General features: G+C 41.5%; 4 pseudogenes; all 4 read right to left on the minus strand.

The window, feature by feature from the left end:
- Positions 1 to 3,761: 3,761 nt before the first annotated feature.
- On the minus strand, positions 3,762 to 3,864 carry LOC130324054 (U2 spliceosomal RNA; annotated as a pseudogene).
- Positions 3,865 to 7,045: 3,181 nt separating this feature from the next.
- LOC130324055 (U2 spliceosomal RNA) lies at positions 7,046 to 7,148 on the minus strand (annotated as a pseudogene).
- Positions 7,149 to 13,600: 6,452 nt separating this feature from the next.
- LOC130324058 (U2 spliceosomal RNA) lies at positions 13,601 to 13,703 on the minus strand (annotated as a pseudogene).
- A 9,722-nt stretch (positions 13,704 to 23,425) lies between these two features.
- On the minus strand, positions 23,426 to 23,528 carry LOC130324056 (U2 spliceosomal RNA; annotated as a pseudogene).
- Positions 23,529 to 24,729: the final 1,201 nt, after the last annotated feature.

Here is a 24,729-nt window from a genome sequence, read left to right on the forward strand (position 1 = left end):
AGAGAGATGGAAATACTTTTTTAAACATGTTTTCACCTTTTTTTTACCTTCTTTTTTTCTTCTCTCCATGTTTTCCTTCTTTCCTCCTTTTTTCCTATGCTGCTGCTTCTTATTTTTCTTCTTTTTCAGACCCTATCATTGCACTATTGCTTATTCAATACCACCAGCAGATGGAGACACTATATTACAACATTAGTTGTGAGCAGCAGTTTGTACAAACAAATGCCTCATAGCTGATGTCCTATCCATTATTGCAATGGATGGTTGGCTGGCAACATTTGTTTTTATTATTCCAATACCACAGTACCAATGCATGGTCAATCAACAGCAATGACACCCCCATGTCAATTAACAAGATTCAGCACCCACTACCTGAAAGACAGCTACCTATCATGTCATGTCCAACCTGCACAGGTGTGCTGGTTGCTGAGCTTATTCAATTAAAGAGGACATTCAGCAGCAGCAGTCCTGTGCCTGTTCGCTCCAACAGGGGCCAGACACAAGCGGCACCACCTATTGTCTTTTGCCTGCAGTAGGGGCCCACTGGACTAGCCAGCAAGCAGCTGCAGCAAATAAACAGGTAATCTTTCTTTCCAACACTGAACCCTGGTGGTGCACTTAATATATGCTACCAGAGATGGGACATATCAGATATTAAACTGATATAAACAGACACCACATTTGATACCAGCCAAAAGGAAGAATGAGAAGTGATAACTGTGAAAGGGGAGGAACCAACGCTGTCCCCTTCACATGCACCATCACTACTTGTAGTAAGGGAGGCTGGCTGGCAGCCTCCCATACACACTCTGGCTGGGTGGCAGTCACCCACCAGTACACACAGCAGACCCTAAACCCATATCATTATTGCTAAGCAGGAAGATGGGAGTCCATTTCACTCTGATGGACCATTTTTAAATGCAATCCATAACCTGGCTTTGGCAGGAACCCTTCTTACTCCTCCTACTTGCATTTGATACTGGGTTTAGGATCTGCATAGGAAACACACACACACACACACACACACACACACAAGCACACACTTACCTGTGTTGCCTGCTGACGCCTCCTTGGCTGTCCCCAAACGGTATAAAACCAACAGCCACGGGAAGCTGTAAGGATAGAGGACATACCTGCATCCTATTGGACTCACTTGTCTTGGTTAAATCCAGCTTATTTGAAAACCTATGGATCTGCTGCTTCTGCTCATGGCAGTGCTGCTTCTGACAAGGCTGTTCTTTGGTGGGCCTAGGTGACATCACAATCTCCATGGTTACATACACAACAAAGGTCAGATGTTGTTTACACCTGGCCATGCCAGTGGTATTGAGTAGCATATCACATTGCTAAGGGTCCTGGATGCAACAATCTTTCAATGGGGAATAGCCGCACTGAGTTTGTCAAGTGCACCCATGTTTGCAACTCCAACAATACACACATATGTATGTATGTATGTATGTATGTATGTATGTATGTATGTATCTATCTATCTATCTATCTATCTCTTTCTCTTTTTCTATATGTATATATATATATATATATAATTTTTTTTTCTTTTAAATATATATATATATATATATATATATATATATATACATATATAGAGAGAGAGAGATGGAAATACTTTTTTAAACATGTTTTCACCTTTTTTTTTAACCTTCTTTTTTTCTTCTCTCCATGTTTTCCTTCTTTCCTCCTTTTTTCCTATGCTGCTGCTTCTTATTTTACTCCTTTTTCAGACCCTATCATTGCACTATTGCTTATTCAATACCACCAGCAGATGGAGACACTATATTACAACATTAGTCGTGAGCAGCAGTTTGTACAAACAAATGCCTCATAGCTGATGTCCTATCCATTATTGCAATGGATGGCTGGCTGGCAACATTTGTTTTAATTATTCCAATACCACAGTACCAATGCATGGTCAATCAACAGCAATGACACCCCCATGTCAATTAACAAGATTCAGCACCCACTACCTGAAAGACAGCTACCTATCATGTCATGTCCAACCTGCACAGGTGTGCTGGTTGCTGAGCTTATTCAATTAAAGAGGACATTCAGCAGCAGCAGTCCTGTGCCTGGTCGCTCCAACAGGGGCCAGACACAAGCGGCACCACCTATTGTCTTTTGCCTGCAGTAGGGGCCCACTGGACTAGCCAGCAAGCAGCTGCAGCAAATAAACAGGTAATCTTTCTTTCCAACACTGAATCCTGGTGGTGCATTTAATATATGCTATCAGATAGGGGACATATCAGATATTAAACTGATATAAACAGACACCACATTTGATACCAGCCAAAAGGAAGAATGAGAAGTGATAACTGTGAAAGGGGAGGAACCAACGCTGTCCCCTTCACATGCACCATCACTACTTGTAGGAAGGGAGGCTGGCTTGCAGCCTCCCATACACACTCTGGCTGGGTGGCAGTCACCCACCAGTACACACAGCAGACCCTAAACCCATATCATTATTGCTAAGCAGGAAGATGGGAGTCCATTTCACTCTGATGGACCATTTTTAAATGCAATCCATAACCTGGCTTTGGCAGGAACCCTTCTTATTCCTCCTACTTGCATTTGATACTGGGTTTAGGATCTGCATAGGAAACACACACACACACACAAGCACACACTTACCTGTGTTGCCTGCTGACGCCTCCTTGGCTGTCCCCAAACGGTATAAAACCAACAGCCACGGGAAGCTGTAAGGATAGAGGACATACCTGCATCCTATTGGACTCACTTGTCTTGGTTAAATCCAGGTTATTTGAAAACCTATGGATCTGCTGCTTCTGCTCATGGCAGTGCTGCTTCTGACAAGGCTGTTCTTTGGTGGGCCTAGGTGACATCACAATCTCCATGGTTACATACACAACAAAGGTCAGATGTTGTTTACACCTGGCCATGCCAGTGGTATTGAGTAGCATATCACAGTGCTAAGGGTCCTGGATGCAACAATCTTTCAATGGGGAATAGCCGCACTGAGTTTGTCAAGTGCACCCATGTTTGCAACTCCAACAATACACACATATGTATGTATGTATGTATGTATGTATGTATGTATCTATCTATCTATCTATCTATCTATCTATCTCTTTCTCTCTTTCTATATGTATATATATATATATAGAGAGAGAGAGAGAGAGAGAGAGAGAGAGAGAGAGAGAGAGAGAGAGATGGAAATACTTTTTTAAACATGTTTTCACCTTTTTTTTTAACCTTCCTTCTTTCCTCCTTTTTTCCTATGCTGCTGCTTCTTATTTTTCTTCTTTTTCAGACCCTATCATTGCACTATTGCTTATTCAATACCACCAGCAGATGGAGACACTATATTACAACATTAGTTGTGAGCAGCAGTTTGTACAAACAAATGCCTCATAGCTGATGTCCTATCCATTATTGCAATGGATGGTTGGCTGGCAACATTTGTTTTTATTATTCCAATACCACAGTACCAATGCATGGTCAATCAACAGCAATGACACCCCCATGTCAATTAACAAGATTCAGCACCCACTACCTGAAAGACAGCTACCTATCATGTCATGTCCAACCTGCACAGGTGTGCTGGTTGCTGAGCTTATTCAATTAAAGAGGACATTCAGCAGCAGCAGTCCTGTGCCTGGTCGCTCCAACAGGGGCCAGACACAAGCGGCACCACCTATTGTCTTTTGCCTGCAGTAGGGGCCCAATGGACTAGCCAGCAAGCAGCTGCAGCAAATAAACAGGTAATCTTTCTTTCCAACACTGAACCCTGGTGGTGCATTTAATATATGCTACCAGATAGGGGACATATCAGATATTAAACTGATATAAACAGACACCACATTTGATACCAGCCAAAAGGAAGAATGAGAAGTGATAACTGTGAAAGGGGAGGAACCAACGCTGTCCCCTTCACATGCACCATCACTACTTGTAGGAAGGTAGGCTGGCTGGCAGCCTCCCATACACACTCTGGCTGGGTGGCAGTCACCCACCAGTACACACAGCAGGCCGTAAACCCATATCATTATTGCTAAGCAGGAAGATGGGAGTCCATTTCACTCTGATGGAGCATTTTTAAATGCAATCCATAACCTGGCTTTGGCAGGAACCCTTCTTACTCCTCCTACTTGCATTTGATACTGGGTTTAGGATCTGCATAGGAAACACACACACACACACACACACACAAGCACACACTTACCTGTGTTGCCTGCTGACGCCTCCTTGGCTGTCCCCAAACGGTATAAAACCAACAGCCACGGGAAGCTGTAAGGATAGAGGACATACCTGCATCCTATTGGACTCACTTGTCTTGGTTAAATCCAGCTTATTTGAAAACCTATGGATCTGCTGCTTCTGCTCATGGCAGTGCTGCTTCTGACAAGGCTGTTCTTTGGTGGGCCTAGGTGACATCACAATCTCCATGGTTACATACACAACAAAGGTCAGATGTTGTTTACACCTGGCCATGCCAGTGGTATTGAGTAGCATATCACACTGCTAAGGGTCCTGGATGCAACAATCTTTCAATGGGGAATAGCCGCACTGAGTTTGTCAAGTGCACCCATGTTTGCAACTCCAACAATACACACATATGTATGTATGTATGTATGTATGTAATGTATGTAATGTATGTAATGTATGTAATGTATGTATGTATGTATCTATCTATCTATCTCTTTCTCTCTTTCTATATGTATATATATATATATATATATATATATATATATATATATATAATTTTTTTTTCTTTTAAATATATATATATATATATATATATACATATATAGAGAGAGAGAGAGATGGAAATACTTTTTTAAACATGTTTTCACCTTTTTTTTTAACCTTCTTTTTTTCTTCTCTCCATGTTTTCCTTCTTTCCTCCTTTTTTCCTATGCTGCTGCTTCTTATTTTTCTTCTTTTTCAGACCCTATCATTGCACTATTGCTTATTCAATACCACCAGCAGATGGAGACACTATATTACAACATTAGTTGTGAGCAGCAGTTTGTACAAACAAATGCCTCATAGCTGATGTCCTATCCATTATTGCAATGGATGGTTGGCTGGCAACATTTGTTTTTATTATTCCAATACCACAGTACCAATGCATGGTCAATCAACAGCAATGACACCCCCATGTCAATTAACAAGATTCAGCACCCACTACCTGAAAGACAGCTACCTATCATGTCATGTCCAACCTGCACAGGTGTGCTGGTTGCTGAGCTTATTCAATTAAAGAGGTCATTCAGCAGCAGCAGTCCTGTGCCTGGTCGCTCCAACAGGGGCTAGACACAAGCGGCACCACCTATTGTCTTTTGCCTGCAGTAGGGGCCCACTGGACTAGCCAGCAAGCAGCTGCAGCAGTAAATAAACAGGTAATCTTTCTTTCCAACACTGAACCCTGGTGGTGCACTTAATATATGCTACCAGATAGGGGACATATCAGATAGTAAACTGATATAAACAGACACCACATTTGATACCAGCCAAAAGGAAGAATGAGAAGTGATAACTGTGAAAGGGGAGGAACCAACACTGTCCCCTTCACATGCACCATCACTACTTGTAGGAAGGTAGGCTGGCTGGCAGCCTCCCATACACACTCTGGCTGGGTGGCAGTCACCCACCAGTACACACAGCAGGCCCTAAACCCATATCATTATTGCTAAGCAGGAAGATGGGAGTCCATTTCACTCTGATGGACCATTTTTAAATGCAATCCATAACCTGGCTTTGGCAGGAACCCTTCTTACTCCTCCTACTTGCATTTGATACTGGGTTTAGGATCTGCATAGGAAACACACACACACACACACAAGCACACACTTACCTGTGTTGCCTGCTGACGCCTCCTTGGCTGTCCCCAAACGGTATAAAACCAACAGCCACGGGAAGCTGTAAGGATAGAGGACATACCTGCATCCTATTGGACTCACTTGTCTTGGTTAAATCCAGCTTATTTGAAAACTTATGGTGCTGCTGCTTCTGATCATGGCAGTGCTGCTTCTGACAAGGCTGTTCTTTGGTGGGCCTAGGTGACATCACAATCTCCATGGTTACATACACAACAAAGGTCAGATGTTGTTTACACCTGGCCATGCCAGTGGTATTGAGTAGCATATCACAGTGCTAAGGGTCCTGGATGCAACAATCTTTCAATGGGGAATAGCCGCACTGAGTTTGTCAAGTGCACCCATGTTTGCAACTCCAACAATACACACATATGTATGTATGTATGTATGTTGTATGTATGTATGTATGTATGTATGTATGTATGTATGTGTATCTATCTATCTATCTATCTCTTTCTCTCTCTCTATATGTATATATATATATATATATATATATATATATATATATATATAATTTTTTTTTCTTTTAAATATATATATATATATATATATATATATATATATATATATATACATATATAGAGAGAGAGAGATGGAAATACTTTTTTAAACATGTTTTCACCTTTTTTTTACCTTCTTTTTTTCTTCTCTCCATGTTTTCCTTCTTTCCTCCTTTTTTCCTATGCTGCTGCTTCTTATTTTACTCCTTTTTCAGACCCTATCATTGCACTATTGCTTATTCAATACCACCAGCAGATGGAGACACTATATTACAACATTAGTCGTGAGCAGCAGTTTGTACAAACAAATGCCTCATAGCTGATGTCCTATCCATTATTGCAATGGATGGCTGGCTGGCAACATTTGTTTTAATTATTCCAATACCACAGTACCAATGCATGGTCAATCAACAGCAATGACACCCCGATGTCAATTAACAAGATTCAGCACCCACTACCTGAAAGACAGCTACCTATCATGTCATGTCCAACCTGCACAGGTGTGCTGGTTGCTGAGCTTATTCAATTAAAGAGGACATTCAGCAGCAGCAGTCCTGTGCCTGGTCGCTCCAACAGGGGCCAGACACAAGCGGCACCACCTATTGTCTTTTGCCTGCAGTAGGGGCCCACTGGACTAGCCAGCAAGCAGCTGCAGCAAATAAACAGGTAATCTTTCTTTCCAACACTGAACCCTGGTGGTGCATTTAATATATGCTACCAGATAGGGGACATATCAGATATTAAACTGATATAAACAGACACCACATTTGATACCAGCCAAAAGGAAGAATGAGAAGTGATAACTGTGAAAGGGGAGGAACCAACGCTGTCCCCTTCACATGCACCATCACTACTTGTAGGAAGGGAGGCTGGCTGGCAGCCTCCCATACACACTCTGGCTGGGTGGCAGTCACCCACCAGTACACACAGCAGACCCTAAACCCATATCATTATTGCTAAGCAGGAAGATGGGAGTCCATTTCACTCTGATGGACCATTTTTAAATGCAATCCATAACCTGGCTTTGGCAGGAACCCTTCTTACTCCTCCTACTTGCATTTGATACTGGGTTTAGGATCTGCATAGGAAACACACACACACACACACACACAAGCACACACTTACCTGTGTTGCCTGCTGACGCCTCCTTGGCTGTCCCCAAACGGTATAAAACCAACAGCCACGGGAAGCTGTAAGGATAGAGGACATACCTGCATCCTATTGGACTCACTTGTCTTGGTTAAATCCAGCTTATTTGAAAACCTATGGATCTGCTGCTTCTGCTCATGGCAGTGCTGCTTCTGACAAGGCTGTTCTTTGGTGGGCCTAGGTGACATCACAATCTCCATGGTTACATACACAACAAAGGTCAGATGTTGTTTACACCTGGCCATGCCAGTGGTATTGAGTAGCATATCACAGTGCTAAGGGTCCTGGATGCAACAATCTTTCAATGGGGAATAGCCGCACTGAGTTTGTCAAGTGCACCCATGTTTGCAACTCCAACAATACACACATATGTATGTATGTATGTATCTATGTATGTATCTATGTATCTATGTATGTATCTATGTATCTATCTATCTATCTATCTCTCTCTCTCTCTATCTCTTTCTCTCTTTCTATATGTATATACATATATATATATATATATATATATATATATAATTTTTTTTTCTTTTAAATATATATATATATATATATATATATATATATATATATACATATATAGAGAGAAAGAGAGATGGAAATACTTTTTTAAACATGTTTTCACCTTTTTTTTTAACCTTCTTTTTTTCTTCTCTCCATGTTTTCCTTCTTTCCTCCTTTTTTCCTATGCTGCTGCTTCTTATTTTTCTTCTTTTTCAGACCCTATCATTGCACTATTGCTTATTCAATACCACCAGCAGATGGAGACACTATATTACAACATTAGTTGTGAGCAGCAGTTTGTACAAACAAATGCCTCATAGCTGATGTCCTATCCATTATTGCAATGGATGGTTGGCTGGCAACATTTGTTTTTATTATTCCAATACCACAGTACCAATGCATGGTCAATCAACAGCAATGACACCCCCATGTCAATTAACAAGATTCAGCACCCACTACCTGAAAGACAGCTACCTATCATGTCATGTCCAACCTGCACAGGTGTGCTGGTTGCTGAGCTTATTCAATTAAAGAGGACATTCAGCAGCAGCAGTCCTGTGCCTGGTCGCTCCAACAGGGGCCAGACACAAGCGGCACCACCTATTGTCTTTTGCCTGCAGTAGGGGCCCACTGGACTAGCCAGCAAGCAGCTGCAGCAAATAAACAGGTAATCTTTCTTTCCAACACTGAACCCTGGTGGTGCACTTAATGTATGCTACCAGATAGGGGACATATCAGATATTAAACTGATATAAACAGACACCACATTTGATACCAGCCAAAAGGAAGAATGAGAAGTGATAACTGTGAAAGGGGAGGAACCAACGCTGTCCCCTTCACATGCACCATCACTACTTGTAGGAAGGGAGGCTGGCTGGCAGCCTCCCATACACACTCTGGCTGGGTGGCAGTCACCCACCAGTACACACAGCAGACCCTAAACCCATATCATTATTGCTAAGCAGGAAGATGGGAGTCCATTTCACTCTGATGGACCATTTTTAAATGCAATCCATAACCTGGCTTTGGCAGGAACCCTTCTTACTCCTCCTACTTGCATTTGATACTGGGTTTAGGATCTGCATAGGAAACACACACACACACACACAAGCACATACTTACCTGTGTTGCCTGCTAACGCCTCCTTGGCTGTCCCCAAACGGTATAAAACCAACAGCCACGGGAAGCTGTAAGGATAGAGGACATACCTGCATCCTATTGGACTCACTTGTCTTGGTTAAATCCAGCTTATTTGAAAACCTATGGTGCTGCTGCTTCTGCTCATGGCAGTGCTGCTTCTGACAAGGCTGTTCTTTGGTGGGCCTAGGTGACATCACAATCTCCATGGTTACATACACAACAAAGGTCAGATGTTGTTTACATCTGGCCATGCCAGTGGTATTGAGTAGCATATCACAGTGCTAAGGGTCCTGGATGCAACAATCTTTCAATGGGGAATAGCCGCACTGAGTTTGTCAAGTGCACCCATGTTTGCAACTCCAACAATACACACATATGTATGTATGTATGTATGTATGTATGTATGTATGTATGTGTATCTATGTGTATCTATCTATATCTATCTATATCTATCTATCTATCTATATCTATCTATCTCTTTACCTCTCTCTTTATGTATATATATATATATATATATATATAATTTTTTTTCTTTTATATATATATATATATATATATATATATATATATATACATATATATAGAGAGAGAGATGGAAATACTTTTTTAAACATGTTGTCACCTTTTTTTTTAACCTTCTTTTTTTCTTCTCTCCATGTTTTCCTTCTTTCCTCCTTTTTTCCTATGCTGCTGCTTCTTATTTTTCTTCTTTTTCAGACCCTATCATTGCACTATTGCTTATTCAATACCACCAGCAGATGGAGACACTATATTACAACATTAGTTGTGAGCAGCAGTTTGTACAAACAAATGCCTCATAGCTGATGTCCTATCCATTATTGCAATGGATGGTTGGCTGGCAACATTTGTTTTTATTATTCCAATACCACAGTACCAATGCATGGTCAATCAACAGCAATGACACCCCCATGTCAATTAACAAGATTCAGCACCCACTACCTGAAAGACAGCTACCTATCATGTCATGTCCAACCTGCACAGGTGTGCTGGTTGCTGAGCTTATTCAATTAAAGAGGACATTCAGCAGCAGCAGTCCTGTGCCTGGTCGCTCCAACAGGGGCCAGACACAAGCGGCACCACCTATTGTCTTTTGCCTGCAGTAGGGGCCCACTGGACTAGCCAGCAAGCAGCTGCAGCAGTAAATAAACAGGTAATCTTTCTTTCCAACACTGAACCCTGGTGGTGCACTTAATATATGCTACCAGATAGGGGACATATCAGATATTAAACTGATATAAACAGACACCACATTTGATACCAGCCAAAAGGAAGAATGAGAAGTGATAACTGTGAAAGGGGAGGAACCAACGCTGTCCCCTTCACATGCACCATCACTACTTGTAGGAAGGGAGGCTGGCTGGCAGCCTCCCATACACACTCTGGCTGGGTGGCAGTCACCCACCAGTACACACAGCAGACCCTAAACCCATATCATTATTGCTAAGCAGGAAGATGGGAGTCCATTTCACTCTGATGGAGCATTTTTAAATGCAATCCATAACCTGGCTTTGGCAGGAACCCTTCTTACTCCTCCTACTTGCATTTGATACTGGGTTTAGGATCTGCATAGGAAACACACACACACACACACACAAGCACACACTTACCTGTGTTGCCTGCTGACGCCTCCTTGGCTGTCCCCAAACGGTATAAAACCAACAGCCACGGGAAGCTGTAAGGATAGAGGACATACCTGCATCCTATTGGACTCACTTGTCTTGGTTAAATCCAGCTTATTTGAAAACCTATGGATCTGCTGCTTCTGCTCATGGCAGTGCTGCTTCTGACAAGGCTGTTCTTTGGTGGGCCTAGGTGACATCACAATCTCCATGGTTACATACACAACAAAGGTCAGATGTTGTTTACACCTGGCCATGCCAGTGGTATTGAGTAGCATATCACACTGCTAAGGGTCCTGGATGCAACAATCTTTCAATGGGGAATAGCCGCACTGAGTTTGTCAAGTGCACCCATGTTTGCAACTCCAACAATACACACATATGTATGTATGTATGTATGTATGTAATGTATGTAATGTATGTAATGTATGTAATGTATGTATGTATGTATCTATCTATCTATCTATCTATCTCTTTCTCTCTTTCTATATGTAGATATATATATATATATATATATATATATAATTTTTTTTTCTTTTAAATATATATATATATATATATATACATATATAGAGAGAGAGAGAGATGGAAATACTTTTTTAAACATGTTTTCACCTTTTTTTTTAACCTTCTTTTTTTCTTCTCTCCATGTTTTCCTTCTTTCCTCCTTTTTTCCTATGCTGCTGCTTCTTATTTTTCTTCTTTTTCAGACCCTATCATTGCACTATTGCTTATTCAATACCACCAGCAGATGGAGACACTATATTACAACATTAGTTGTGAGCAGCAGTTTGTACAAACAAATGCCTCATAGCTGATGTCCTATCCATTATTGCAATGGATGGTTGGCTGGCAACATTTGTTTTTATTATTCCAATACCACAGTACCAATGCATGGTCAATCAACAGCAATGACACCCCCATGTCAATTAACAAGATTCAGCACCCACTACCTGAAAGACAGCTACCTATCATGTCATGTCCAACCTGCACAGGTGTGCTGGTTGCTGAGCTTATTCAATTAAAGAGGTCATTCAGCAGCAGCAGTCCTGTGCCTGGTCGCTCCAACAGGGGCTAGACACAAGCGGCACCACCTATTGTCTTTTGCCTGCAGTAGGGGCCCACTGGACTAGCCAGCAAGCAGCTGCAGCAGTAAATAAACAGGTAATCTTTCTTTCCAACACTGAACCCTGGTGGTGCACTTAATATATGCTACCAGATAGGGGACATATCAGATAGTAAACTGATATAAACAGACACCACATTTGATACCAGCCAAAAGGAAGAATGAGAAGTGATAACTGTGAAAGGGGAGGAACCAACGCTGTCCCCTTCACATGCACCATCACTACTTGTAGGAAGGTAGGCTGGCTGGCAGCCTCCCATACACACTCTGGCTGGGTGGCAGTCACCCACCAGTACACACAGCAGGCCCTAAACCCATATCATTATTGCTAAGCAGGAAGATGGGAGTCCATTTCACTCTGATGGACCATTTTTAAATGCAATCCATAACCTGGCTTTGGCAGGAACCCTTCTTACTCCTCCTACTTGCATTTGATACTGGGTTTAGGATCTGCATAGGAAACACACACACACACACACAAGCACACACTTACCTGTGTTGCCTGCTGACGCCTCCTTGGCTGTCCCCAAACGGTATAAAACCAACAGCCACGGGAAGCTGTAAGGATAGAGGACATACCTGCATCCTATTGGACTCACTTGTCTTGGTTAAATCCAGCTTATTTGAAAACTTATGGTGCTGCTGCTTCTGATCATGGCAGTGCTGCTTCTGACAAGGCTGTTCTTTGGTGGGCCTAGGTGACATCACAATCTCCATGGTTACAAACACAACAAAGGTCAGATGTTGTTTACACCTGGCCATGCCAGTGGTATTGAGTAGCATATCACAGTGCTAAGGGTCCTGGATGCAACAATCTTTCAATGGGGAATAGCCGCACTGAGTTTGTCAAGTGCACCCATGTTTGCAACTCCAACAATACACACATATGTATGTATGTATGTATGTTGTATGTAGTATGTAGTATGTATGTATGTATGTGTATCTATCTATCTATCTCTTTCTCTCTCTCTATATGTATATATATATATATATATATATATATATAATTTTTTTTCTTTTAAATATATATATATATATATATATATATATATATATATATATATATACATATATAGAGAGAGAGAGAGATGGAAATACTTTTTTAAACATGTTTTCACCTTTTTTTTACCTTCTTTTTTTCTTCTCTCCATGTTTTCCTTCTTTCCTCCTTTTTTCCTATGCTGCTGCTTCTTATTTTACTCCTTTTTCAGACCCTATCATTGCACTATTGCTTATTCAATACCACCAGCAGATGGAGACACTATATTACAACATTAGTCGTGAGCAGCAGTTTGTACAAACAAATGCCTCATAGCTGATGTCCTATCCATTATTGCAATGGATGGCTGGCTGGCAACATTTGATTTAATTATTCCAATACCACAGTACCAATGCATGGTCAATCAACAGCAATGACACCCCCATGTCAATTAACAAGATTCAGCACCCACTACCTGAAAGACAGCTACCTATCATGTCATGTCCAACCTGCACAGGTGTGCTGGTTGCTGAGCTTATTCAATTAAAGAGGACATTCAGCAGCAGCAGTCCTGTGCCTGGTCGCTCCAACAGGGGCCAGACACAAGCGGCACCACCTATTGTCTTTTGCCTGCAGTAGGGGCCCACTGGACTAGCCAGCAAGCAGCTGCAGCAAATAAACAGGTAATCTTTCTTTCCAACACTAAACCCTGGTGGTGCATTTAATATATGCTACCAGATAGGGGACATATCAGATATTAAACTGATATAAACAGACACCACATTTGATACCAGCCAAAAGGAAGAATGAGAAGTGATAACTGTGAAAGGGGAGGAACCAACGCTGTCCCCTTCACATGCACCATCACTACTTGTAGGAAGGGAGGCTGGCTGGCAGCCTCCCATACACACTCTGGCTGGGTGGCAGTCACCCACCAGTACACACAGCAGACCCTAAACCCATATCATTATTGCTAAGCAGGAAGATGGGAGTCCATTTCACTCTGATGGACCATTTTTAAATGCAATCCATAACCTGGCTTTGGCAGGAACCCTTCTTACTCCTCCTACTTGCATTTGATACTGGGTTTAGGATCTGCATAGGAAACACACACACACACACACACACACACACAAGCACACACTTACCTGTGTTGCCTGCTGACGCCTCCTTGGCTGTCCCCAAACGGTATAAAACCAACAGCCACGGGAAGCTGTAAGGATAGAGGACATACCTGCATCCTATTGGACTCACTTGTCTTGGTTAAATCCAGCTTATTTGAAAACCTATGGATCTGCTGCTTCTGCTCATGGCAGTGCTGCTTCTGACAAGGCTGTTCTTTGGTGGGCCTAGGTGACATCACAATCTCCATGGTTACATACACAACAAAGGTCAGATGTTGTTTACACCTGGCCATGCCAGTGGTATTGAGTAGCATATCACAGTGCTAAGGGTCCTGGATGCAACAATCTTTCAATGGGGAATAGCCGCACTGAGTTTGTCAAGTGCACCCATGTTTGCAACTCCAACAATACACACATATGTATGTATGTATGTATCTATGTATCTATGTATGTATCTATGTATCTATCTATCTCTCTCTCTCTCTCTATCTCTTTCTCTCTTTCTATATGTATATACATATATATATATATATATATATAATTTTTTTTTCTTTTAAATATATATATATATATATATATATATATACATATATAGAGAGAAAGAGAGATGGAAATACTTTTTTAAACATGTTTTCACCTTTTTTTTTAACCTTCTTTTTTTCTTCTCTCCATGTTTTCCTTCTTTCCTCCTTTTTTCCTATGCTGCTGCTTCTTATTTTTCTTCTTTTTCAGACCCTATCATTGCACTATTGCTTATTCAATACCACCAGCAGATGGAGACACTATATTACAACATTAGTTGTGAGCAGCAGTTTGTACAAACAAATGCCTCATAGCTGATGTCCTATCCATTATTGCAATGGATGGTTGGCTGGCAACATTTGTTTTTATTATTCCAATACCACAGTACCAATGCATGGTCAATCAACAGCAATGACACCCCCATGTCAATTAACAAGATTCAGCACCCACTACCTGAAAGACAGCTACCTATCATGTCATGTCCAACCTGCACAGGTGTGCTGGTTGCTGAGCTTATTCAATTAAAGAGGACATTCAGCAGCAGCAGTCCTGTGCCTGGTCGCTCCAACAGGGGCCAGACACAAGCGGCACCACCTATTGTCTTTTGCCTGCAGTAGGGGCCCACTGGACTAGCCAGCAAGCAGCTGCAGCAGTAGTAAATAAACAGGTAATCTTTCTTTCCAACACTGAACCCTGGTGGTGCACTTAATATATGCTACCAGATAGGGGACATATCAGATAGTAAACTGATATAAACAGACACCACATTTGATACCAGCCAAAAGGAAGAATGAGAAGTGATAACTGTGAAAGGGGAGGAACCAACGCTGTCCCCTTCACATGCACCATCACTACTTGTAGGAAGGTAGGCTGGCTGGCAGCCTCCCATACACACTCTGGCTGGGTGGCAGTCACCCACCAGTACACACAGCAGGCCCTAAACCCATATCATTATTGCTAAGCAGGAAGATGGGAGTTCATTTCACTCTGATGGACCATTTTTAAATGCAATCCATAACCTGGCTTTGGCAGGAACCCTTCTTACTCCTCCTACTTGCATTTGATACTGGGTTTAGGATCTGCATAGGAAATACACACACACACACACACACACACAAGCACACACTTACCTGTGTTGCCTGCTGACGCCTCCTTGGCTGTCCCCAAACGGTATAAAACCAACAGCCACGGGAAGCTGTAAGGATAGAGGACATACCTGCATCCTATTGGACTCACTTGTCTTGGTTAAATCCAGCTTATTTGAAAACCTATGGTGCTGCTGCTTCTGCTCATGGCAGTGCTGCTTCTGACAAGGCTGTTCTTTGGTGGGCCTAGGTGACATCACAATCTCCATGGTTACATACACAACAAAGGTCAGATGTTGTTTACATCTGGCCATGCCAGTGGTATTGAGTAGCATATCACAGTGCTAAGGGTCCTGGATGCAACAATCTTTCAATGGGGAATAGCCGCACTGAGTTTGTCAAGTGCACCCATGTTTGCAACTCCAACAATACACACATATGTATGTATGTATGTATGTATGTGTATCTATGTGTATCTATGTGTATCTATGTGTATCTATGTGTATCTATGTGTATCTATGTGTATCTATGTGTATCTATCTATATCTATCTATCTATATCTATCTATCTATCTATCTCTTTCACTCTCTCTTTATGTATATATATATATATATATATATATATATAATTTTTTTTCTTTTATATATATATATATATATATATACATATATATAGAGAGAGAGATGGAAATACTTTTTTAAACATGTTGTCACCTTTTTTTTTAACCTTCTTTTTTTCTTCTCTCCATGTTTTCCTTCTTTCCTCCTTTTTTCCTATGCTGCTGCTTCTTATTTTTCTTCTTTTTCAGACCCTATCATTGCACTATTGCTTATTCAATACCACCAGCAGATGGAGACACTATATTACAACATTAGTTGTGAGCAGCAGTTTGTACAAACAAATGCCTCATAGCTGATGTCCTATCCATTATTGCAATGGATGGTTGGCTGGCAACATTTGTTTTTATTATTCCAATACCACAGTACCAATGCATGGTCAATCAACAGCAATGACACCCCCATGTCAATTAACAAGATTCAGCACCCACTACCTGAAAGACAGCTACCTATCATGTCATGTCCAACCTGCACAGGTGTGCTGGTTGCTGAGCTTATTCAATTAAAGAGGACATTCAGCAGCAGCAGTCCTGTGCCTGGTCGCTCCAACAGGGGCCAGACACAAGCGGCACCACCTATTGTCTTTTGCCTGCAGTAGGGGCCCACTGGACTAGCCAGCAAGCAGCTGCAGCAAATAAACAGGTAATCTTTCTTTCCAACACTGAACCCTGGTGGTGCACTTAATATATGCTACCAGATAGGGGACATATCAGATATTAAACTGATATAAACAGACACCACATTTGATACCAGCCAAAAGGAAGAATGAGAAGTGATAACTGTGAAAGGGGAGGAACCAACGCTGTCCCCTTCACATGCACCATCACTACTTGTAGGAAGGGAGGCTGGCTGGCAGCCTCCCATACACACTCTGGCTGGGTGGCAGTCACCCACCAGTACACACAGCAGACCCTAAACCCATATCATTATTGCTAAGCAGGAAGATGGGAGTCCATTTCACTCTGATGGACCATTTTTAAATGCAATCCATAACCTGGCTTTGGCAGGAACCCTTCTTACTCCTCCTACTTGCATTTGATACTGGGTTTAGGATCTGCATAGGAAACACACACACACACACACACAAGCACACACTTGCCTGTGTTGCCTGCTGACGCCTCCTTGGCTGTCCCCAAACGGTATAAAACCAACAGCCACGGGAAGCTGTAAGGATAGAGGACATACCTGCATCCTATTGGACTCACTTGTCTTGGTTAAATCCAGCTTATTTGAAAACCTATGGATCTGCTGCTTCTGCTCATGGCAGTGCTGCTTCTGACAAGGCTGTTCTTTGGTGGGCCTAGGTGACATCACAATCTCCATGGTTACATACACAACAAAGGTCAGATGTTGTTTACACCTGGCCATGCCAGTGGTATTGAGTAGCATATCACAGTGCTAAGGGTCCTGGATGCAACAATCTTTCAATGGGGAATAGCCGCACTGAGTTTGTCAAGTGCACCCATGTTTGCAACTCCAACAATACACACATATGTATGTATGTATGTATGTATGTATCTATCTATCTATCTATCTATCTCTCTCTATCTCTTTCTCTCTTTCTATATGTATATACATATATATATATATATATATAATTTTTTTTTCTTTTAAATATATATATATATATATATATATATATATATATATACATACATATATAGAGAGAAAGAGAGATGGAAATACTTTTTAAACATGTTTTCACCTTTTTTTTTAACCTTCTTTTTTTCTTCTCTCCATGTTTTCCTTCTTTCCTCCTTTTTTCCTATGCTGCTGCTTCTTATTTTTCTTCTTTTTCAGACCCTATCATTGCACTATTGCTTATTCAATACCACCAGCAGATGGAGACACTATATTACAACATTAGTTGTGAGCAGCAGTTTGTACAAACAAATGCCTCATAGCTGATGTCCTATCCATTATTGCAATGGATGGTTGGCTGGCAACATTTGTTTTTATTATTCCAATACCACAGTACCAATGCATGGTCAATCAACAGCAATGACACCCCCATGTCAATTAACAAGATTCAGCACCCACTACCTGAAAGACAGCTACCTATCATGTCATGTCCAACCTGCACAGGTGTGCTGGTTGCTGAGCTTATTCAATTAAAGAGGACATTCAGCAGCAGCAGTCCTGTGCCTGGTCGCTCCAACAGGGGCCAGACACAAGCGGCACCACCTATTGTCTTTTGCCTGCAGTAGGGGCCCACTGGACTAGCCAGCAAGCAGCTGCAGCAGTAAATAAACAGGTAATCTTTCTTTCCAACACTGAACCCTGGTGGTGCACTTAATATATGCTACCAGATAGGGGACATATCAGATAGTAAACTGATATAAACAGACACCACATTTGATACCAGCCAAAAGGAAGAATGAGAAGTGATAACTGTGAAAGGGGAGGAACCAACGCTGTCCCCTTCACATGCACCATCACTACTTGTAGGAAGGTAGGCTGGCTGGCAGCCTCCCATACACACTCTGGCTGGGTGGCAGTCACCCACCAGTACACACAGCAGGCCCTAAACCCATATCATTATTGCTAAGCAGGAAGATGGGAGTCCATTTCACTCTGATGGACCATTTTTAAATGCAATCCATAACCTGGCTTTGGCAGGAACCCTTCTTACTCCTCCTACTTGCATTTGATACTGGGTTTGGGATCTGCATAGGAAATACACACACACACACACACACACACACAAGCACACACTTACCTGTGTTGCCTGCTGACGCCTCCTTGGCTGTCCCCAAACGGTATAAAACCAACAGCCACGGGAAGCTGTAAGGATAGAGGACATACCTGCATCCTATTGGACTCACTTGTCTTGGTTAAATCCAGCTTATTTGAAAACCTATGGTGCTGCTGCTTCTGCTCATGGCAGTGCTGCTTCTGACAAGGCTGTTCTTTGGTGGGCCTAGGTGACATCACAATCTCCATGGTTACATACACAACAAAGGTCAGATGTTGTTTACATCTGGCCATGCCAGTGGTATTGAGTAGCATATCACAGTGCTAAGGGTCCTGGATGCAACAATCTTTCAATGGGGAATAGCCGCACTGAGTTTGTCAAGTGCACCCATGTTTGCAACTCCAACAATACACACATATGTATGTATGTATGTATGTATGTATGTATGTGTATCTATGTGTATCTATGTGTATCTATGTGTATCTATGTGTATCTATGTGTATCTATCTATATCTATCTATCTATCTATCTATCTCTTTCACTCTCTCTTTATGTATATATATATATATATATATAATTTTTTTTCTTTTATATATATATATATATATATATATATATATATATATACATATATATAGAGAGAGAGATGGAAATACTTTTTTAAACATGTTGTCACCTTTTTTTTTAACCTTCTTTTTTTCTTCTCTCCATGTTTTCCTTCTTTCCTCCTTTTTTCCTATGCTGCTGCTTCTTATTTTTCTTCTTTTTCAGACCCTATCATTGCACTATTGCTTATTCAATACCACCAGCAGATGGAGACACTATATTACAACATTAGTTGTGAGCAGCAGTTTGTACAAACAAATGCCTCATAGCTGATGTCCTATCCATTATTGCAATGGATGGTTGGCTGGCAACATTTGTTTTTATTATTCCAATACCACAGTACCAATGCATGGTCAATCAACAGCAATGACACCCCCATGTCAATTAACAAGATTCAGCACCCACTACCTGAAAGACAGCTACCTATCATGTCATGTCCAACCTGCACAGGTGTGCTGGTTGCTGAGCTTATTCAATTAAAGAGGACATTCAGCAGCAGCAGTCCTGTGCCTGGTCGCTCCAACAGGGGCCAGACACAAGCGGCACCACCTATTGTCTTTTGCCTGCAGTAGGGGCCCACTGGACTAGCCAGCAAGCAGCTGCAGCAAATAAACAGGTAATCTTTCTTTCCAACACTGAACCCTGGTGGTGCACTTAATATATGCTACCAGATAGGGGACATATCAGATATTAAACTGATATAAACAGACACCACATTTGATACCAGCCAAAAGGAAGAATGAGAAGTGATAACTGTGAAAGGGGAGGAACCAACGCTGTCCCCTTCACATGCACCATCACTACTTGTAGGAAGGGAGGCTGGCTGGCAGCCTCCCATACACACTCTGGCTGGGTGGCAGTCACCCACCAGTACACACAGCAGACCCTAAACCCATATCATTATTGCTAAGCAGGAAGATGGGAGTCCATTTCACTCTGATGGACCATTTTTAAATGCAATCCATAACCTGGCTTTGGCAGGAACCCTTCTTACTCCTCCTACTTGCATTTGATACTGGGTTTAGGATCTGCATAGGAAACACACACACACACACACAAGCACACACTTACCTGTGTTGCCTGCTGACGCCTCCTTGGCTGTCCCCAAACGGTATAAAACCAACAGCCACGGGAAGCTGTAAGGATAGAGGACATACCTGCATCCTATTGGACTCACTTGTCTTGGTTAAATCCAGCTTATTTGAAAACCTATGGATCTGCTGCTTCTGCTCATGGCAGTGCTGCTTCTGACAAGGCTGTTCTTTGGTGGGCCTAGGTGACATCACAATCTCCATGGTTACATACACAACAAAGGTCAGATGTTGTTTACACCTGGCCATGCCAGTGGTATTGAGTAGCATATCACACTGCTAAGGGTCCTGGATGCAACAATCTTTCAATGGGGAATAGCCGCACTGAGTTTGTCAAGTGCACCCATGTTTGCAACTCCAACAATACACACATATGTATGTATGTATGTAATGTATGTAATGTATGTAATGTATGTATGTATGTATCTATCTATCTATCTATCTATCTATCTCTTTCTCTCTTTCTATATGTATATATATATATATATATATATATATATATATATAATTTTTTTTTCTTTTAAATATATATATATATATATATATATACATATATAGAGAGAGAGAGAGATGGAAATACTTTTTTAAACATGTTTTCACCTTTTTTTTTAACCTTCTTTTTTTCTTCTCTCCATGTTTTCCTTCTTTCCTCCTTTTTTCCTATGCTGCTGCTTCTTATTTTTCTTCTTTTTCAGACCCTATCATTGCACTATTGCTTATTCAATACCACCAGCAGATGGAGACACTATATTACAACATTAGTTGTGAGCAGCAGTTTGTACAAACAAATGCCTCATAGCTGATGTCCTATCCATTATTGCAATGGATGGTTGGCTGGCAACATTTGTTTTTATTATTCCAATACCACAGTACCAATGCATGGTCAATCAACAGCAATGACACCCCCATGTCAATTAACAAGATTCAGCACCCACTACCTGAAAGACAGCTACCTATCATGTCATGTCCAACCTGCACAGGTGTGCTGGTTGCTGAGCTTATTCAATTAAAGAGGTCATTCAGCAGCAGCAGTCCTGTGCCTGGTCGCTCCAACAGGGGCTAGACACAAGCGGCACCACCTATTGTCTTTTGCCTGCAGTAGGGGCCCACTGGACTAGCCAGCAAGCAGCTGCAGCAGTAAATAAACAGGTAATCTTTCTTTCCAACACTGAACCCTGGTGGTGCACTTAATATATGCTACCAGATAGGGGACATATCAGATAGTAAACTGATATAAACAGACACCACATTTGATACCAGCCAAAAGGAAGAATGAGAAGTGATAACTGTGAAAGGGGAGGAACCAACGCTGTCCCCTTCACATGCACCATCACTACTTGTAGGAAGGTAGGCTGGCTGGCAGCCTCCCATACACACTCTGGCTGGGTGGCAGTCACCCACCAGTACACACAGCAGGCCCTAAACCCATATCATTATTGCTAAGCAGGAAGATGGGAGTCCATTTCACTCTGATGGACCATTTTTAAATGCAATCCATAACCTGGCTTTGGCAGGAACCCTTCTTACTCCTCCTACTTGCATTTGATACTGGGTTTAGGATCTGCATAGGAAACACACACACACACACACACAAGCACACACTTACCTGTGTTGCCTGCTGACGCCTCCTTGGCTGTCCCCAAACGGTATAAAACCAACAGCCACGGGAAGCTGTAAGGATAGAGGACATACCTGCATCCTATTGGACTCACTTGTCTTGGTTAAATCCAGCTTATTTGAAAACTTATGGTGCTGCTGCTTCTGATCATGGCAGTGCTGCTTCTGACAAGGCTGTTCTTTGGTGGGCCTAGGTGACATCACAATCTCCATGGTTACATACACAACAAAGGTCAGATGTTGTTTACACCTGGCCATGCCAGTGGTATTGAGTAGCATATCACAGTGCTAAGGGTCCTGGATGCAACAATCTTTCAATGGGGAATAGCCGCACTGAGTTTGTCAAGTGCACCCATGTTTGCAACTCCAACAATACACACATATGTATGTATGTATGTATGTTGTATGTATGTATGTATGTATGTATGTATGTGTATCTATCTATCTATCTATCTATCTCTTTCTCTCTCTCTATATGTATATATATATATATATATATATATATATAATTTTTTTTTCTTTTAAATATATATATATATATATATATATATATATATACATATATATAGAGAGAGAGATGGAAATACTTTTTTAAACATGTTTTCACCTTTTTTTTACCTTCTTTTTTTCTTCTCTCCATGTTTTCCTTCTTTCCTCCTTTTTTCCTATGCTGCTGCTTCTTATTTTACTCCTTTTTCAGACCCTATCATTGCACTATTGCTTATTCAATACCACCAGCAGATGGAGACACTATATTACAACATTAGTCGTGAGCAGCAGTTTGTACAAACAAATGCCTCATAGCTGATGTCCTATCCATTATTGCAATGGATGGCTGGCTGGCAACATTTGTTTTAATTATTCCAATACCACAGTACCAATGCATGGTCAATCAACAGCAATGACACCCCGATGTCAATTAACAAGATTCAGCACCCACTACCTGAAAGACAGCTACCTATCATGTCATGTCCAACCTGCACAGGTGTGCTGGTTGCTGAGCTTATTCAATTAAAGAGGACATTCAGCAGCAGCAGTCCTGTGCCTGGTCGCTCCAACAGGGGCCAGACACAAGCGGCACCACCTATTGTCTTTTGCCTGCAGTAGGGGCCCACTGGACTAGCCAGCAAGCAGCTGCAGCAAATAAACAGGTAATCTTTCTTTCCAACACTGAACCCTGGTGGTGCATTTAATATATGCTACCAGATAGGGGACATATCAGATATTAAACTGATATAAACAGACACCACATTTGATACCAGCCAAAAGGAAGAATGAGAAGTGATAACTGTGAAAGGGGAGGAACCAACGCTGTCCCCTTCACATGCACCATCACTACTTGTAGGAAGGGAGGCTGGCTGGCAGCCTCCCATACACACTCTGGCTGGGTGGCAGTCACCCACCAGTACACAGAGCAGACCCTAAACCCATATCATTATTGCTAAGCAGGAAGATGGGAGTCCATTTCACTCTGATGGACCATTTTTAAATGCAATCCATAACCTGGCTTTGGCAGGAACCCTTCTTACTCCGCCTACTTGCATTTGATACTGGGTTTAGGATCTGCATAGGAAACACACACACACACACACACAAGCACACACTTACCTGTGTTGCCTGCTGACGCCTCCTTGGCTGTCCCCAAACGGTATAAAACCAACAGCCACGGGAAGCTGTAAGGATAGAGGACATACCTGCATCCTATTGGACTCACTTGTCTTGGTTAAATCCAGCTTATTTGAAAACCTATGGATCTGCTGCTTCTGCTCATGGCAGTGCTGCTTCTGACAAGGCTGTTCTTTGGTGGGCCTAGGTGACATCACAATCTCCATGGTTACATACACAACAAAGGTCAGATGTTGTTTACACCTGGCCATGCCAGTGGTATTGAGTAGCATATCACAGTGCTAAGGGTCCTGGATGCAACAATCTTTCAATGGGGAATAGCCGCACTGAGTTTGTCAAGTGCACCCATGTTTGCAACTCCAACAATACACACATATGTATGTATGTATGTATGTTGTATGTATGTATGTATGTATGTATGTATGTGTATCTATCTATCTATCTATCTATCTCTTTCTCTCTCTCTATATGTATATATATATATATATATATATATATAATTTTTTTTTCTTTTAAATATATATATATATATATATATATATATATATATATATACATATATATAGAGAGAGAGATGGAAATACTTTTTTAAACATGTTTTCACCTTTTTTTTACCTTCTTTTTTTCTTCTCTCCATGTTTTCCTTCTTTCCTCCTTTTTTCCTATGCTGCTGCTTCTTATTTTACTCCTTTTTCAGACCCTATCATTGCACTATTGCTTATTCAATACCACCAGCAGATGGAGACACTATATTACAACATTAGTCGTGAGCAGCAGTTTGTACAAACAAATGCCTCATAGCTGATGTCCTATCCATTATTGCAATGGATGGCTGGCTGGCAACATTTGTTTTAAT

Source organism: Hyla sarda, unplaced genomic scaffold, assembly GCF_029499605.1.
Source record: "Hyla sarda isolate aHylSar1 unplaced genomic scaffold, aHylSar1.hap1 scaffold_258, whole genome shotgun sequence".
Lineage (NCBI taxonomy): Eukaryota > Metazoa > Chordata > Amphibia > Anura > Hylidae > Hyla > Hyla sarda.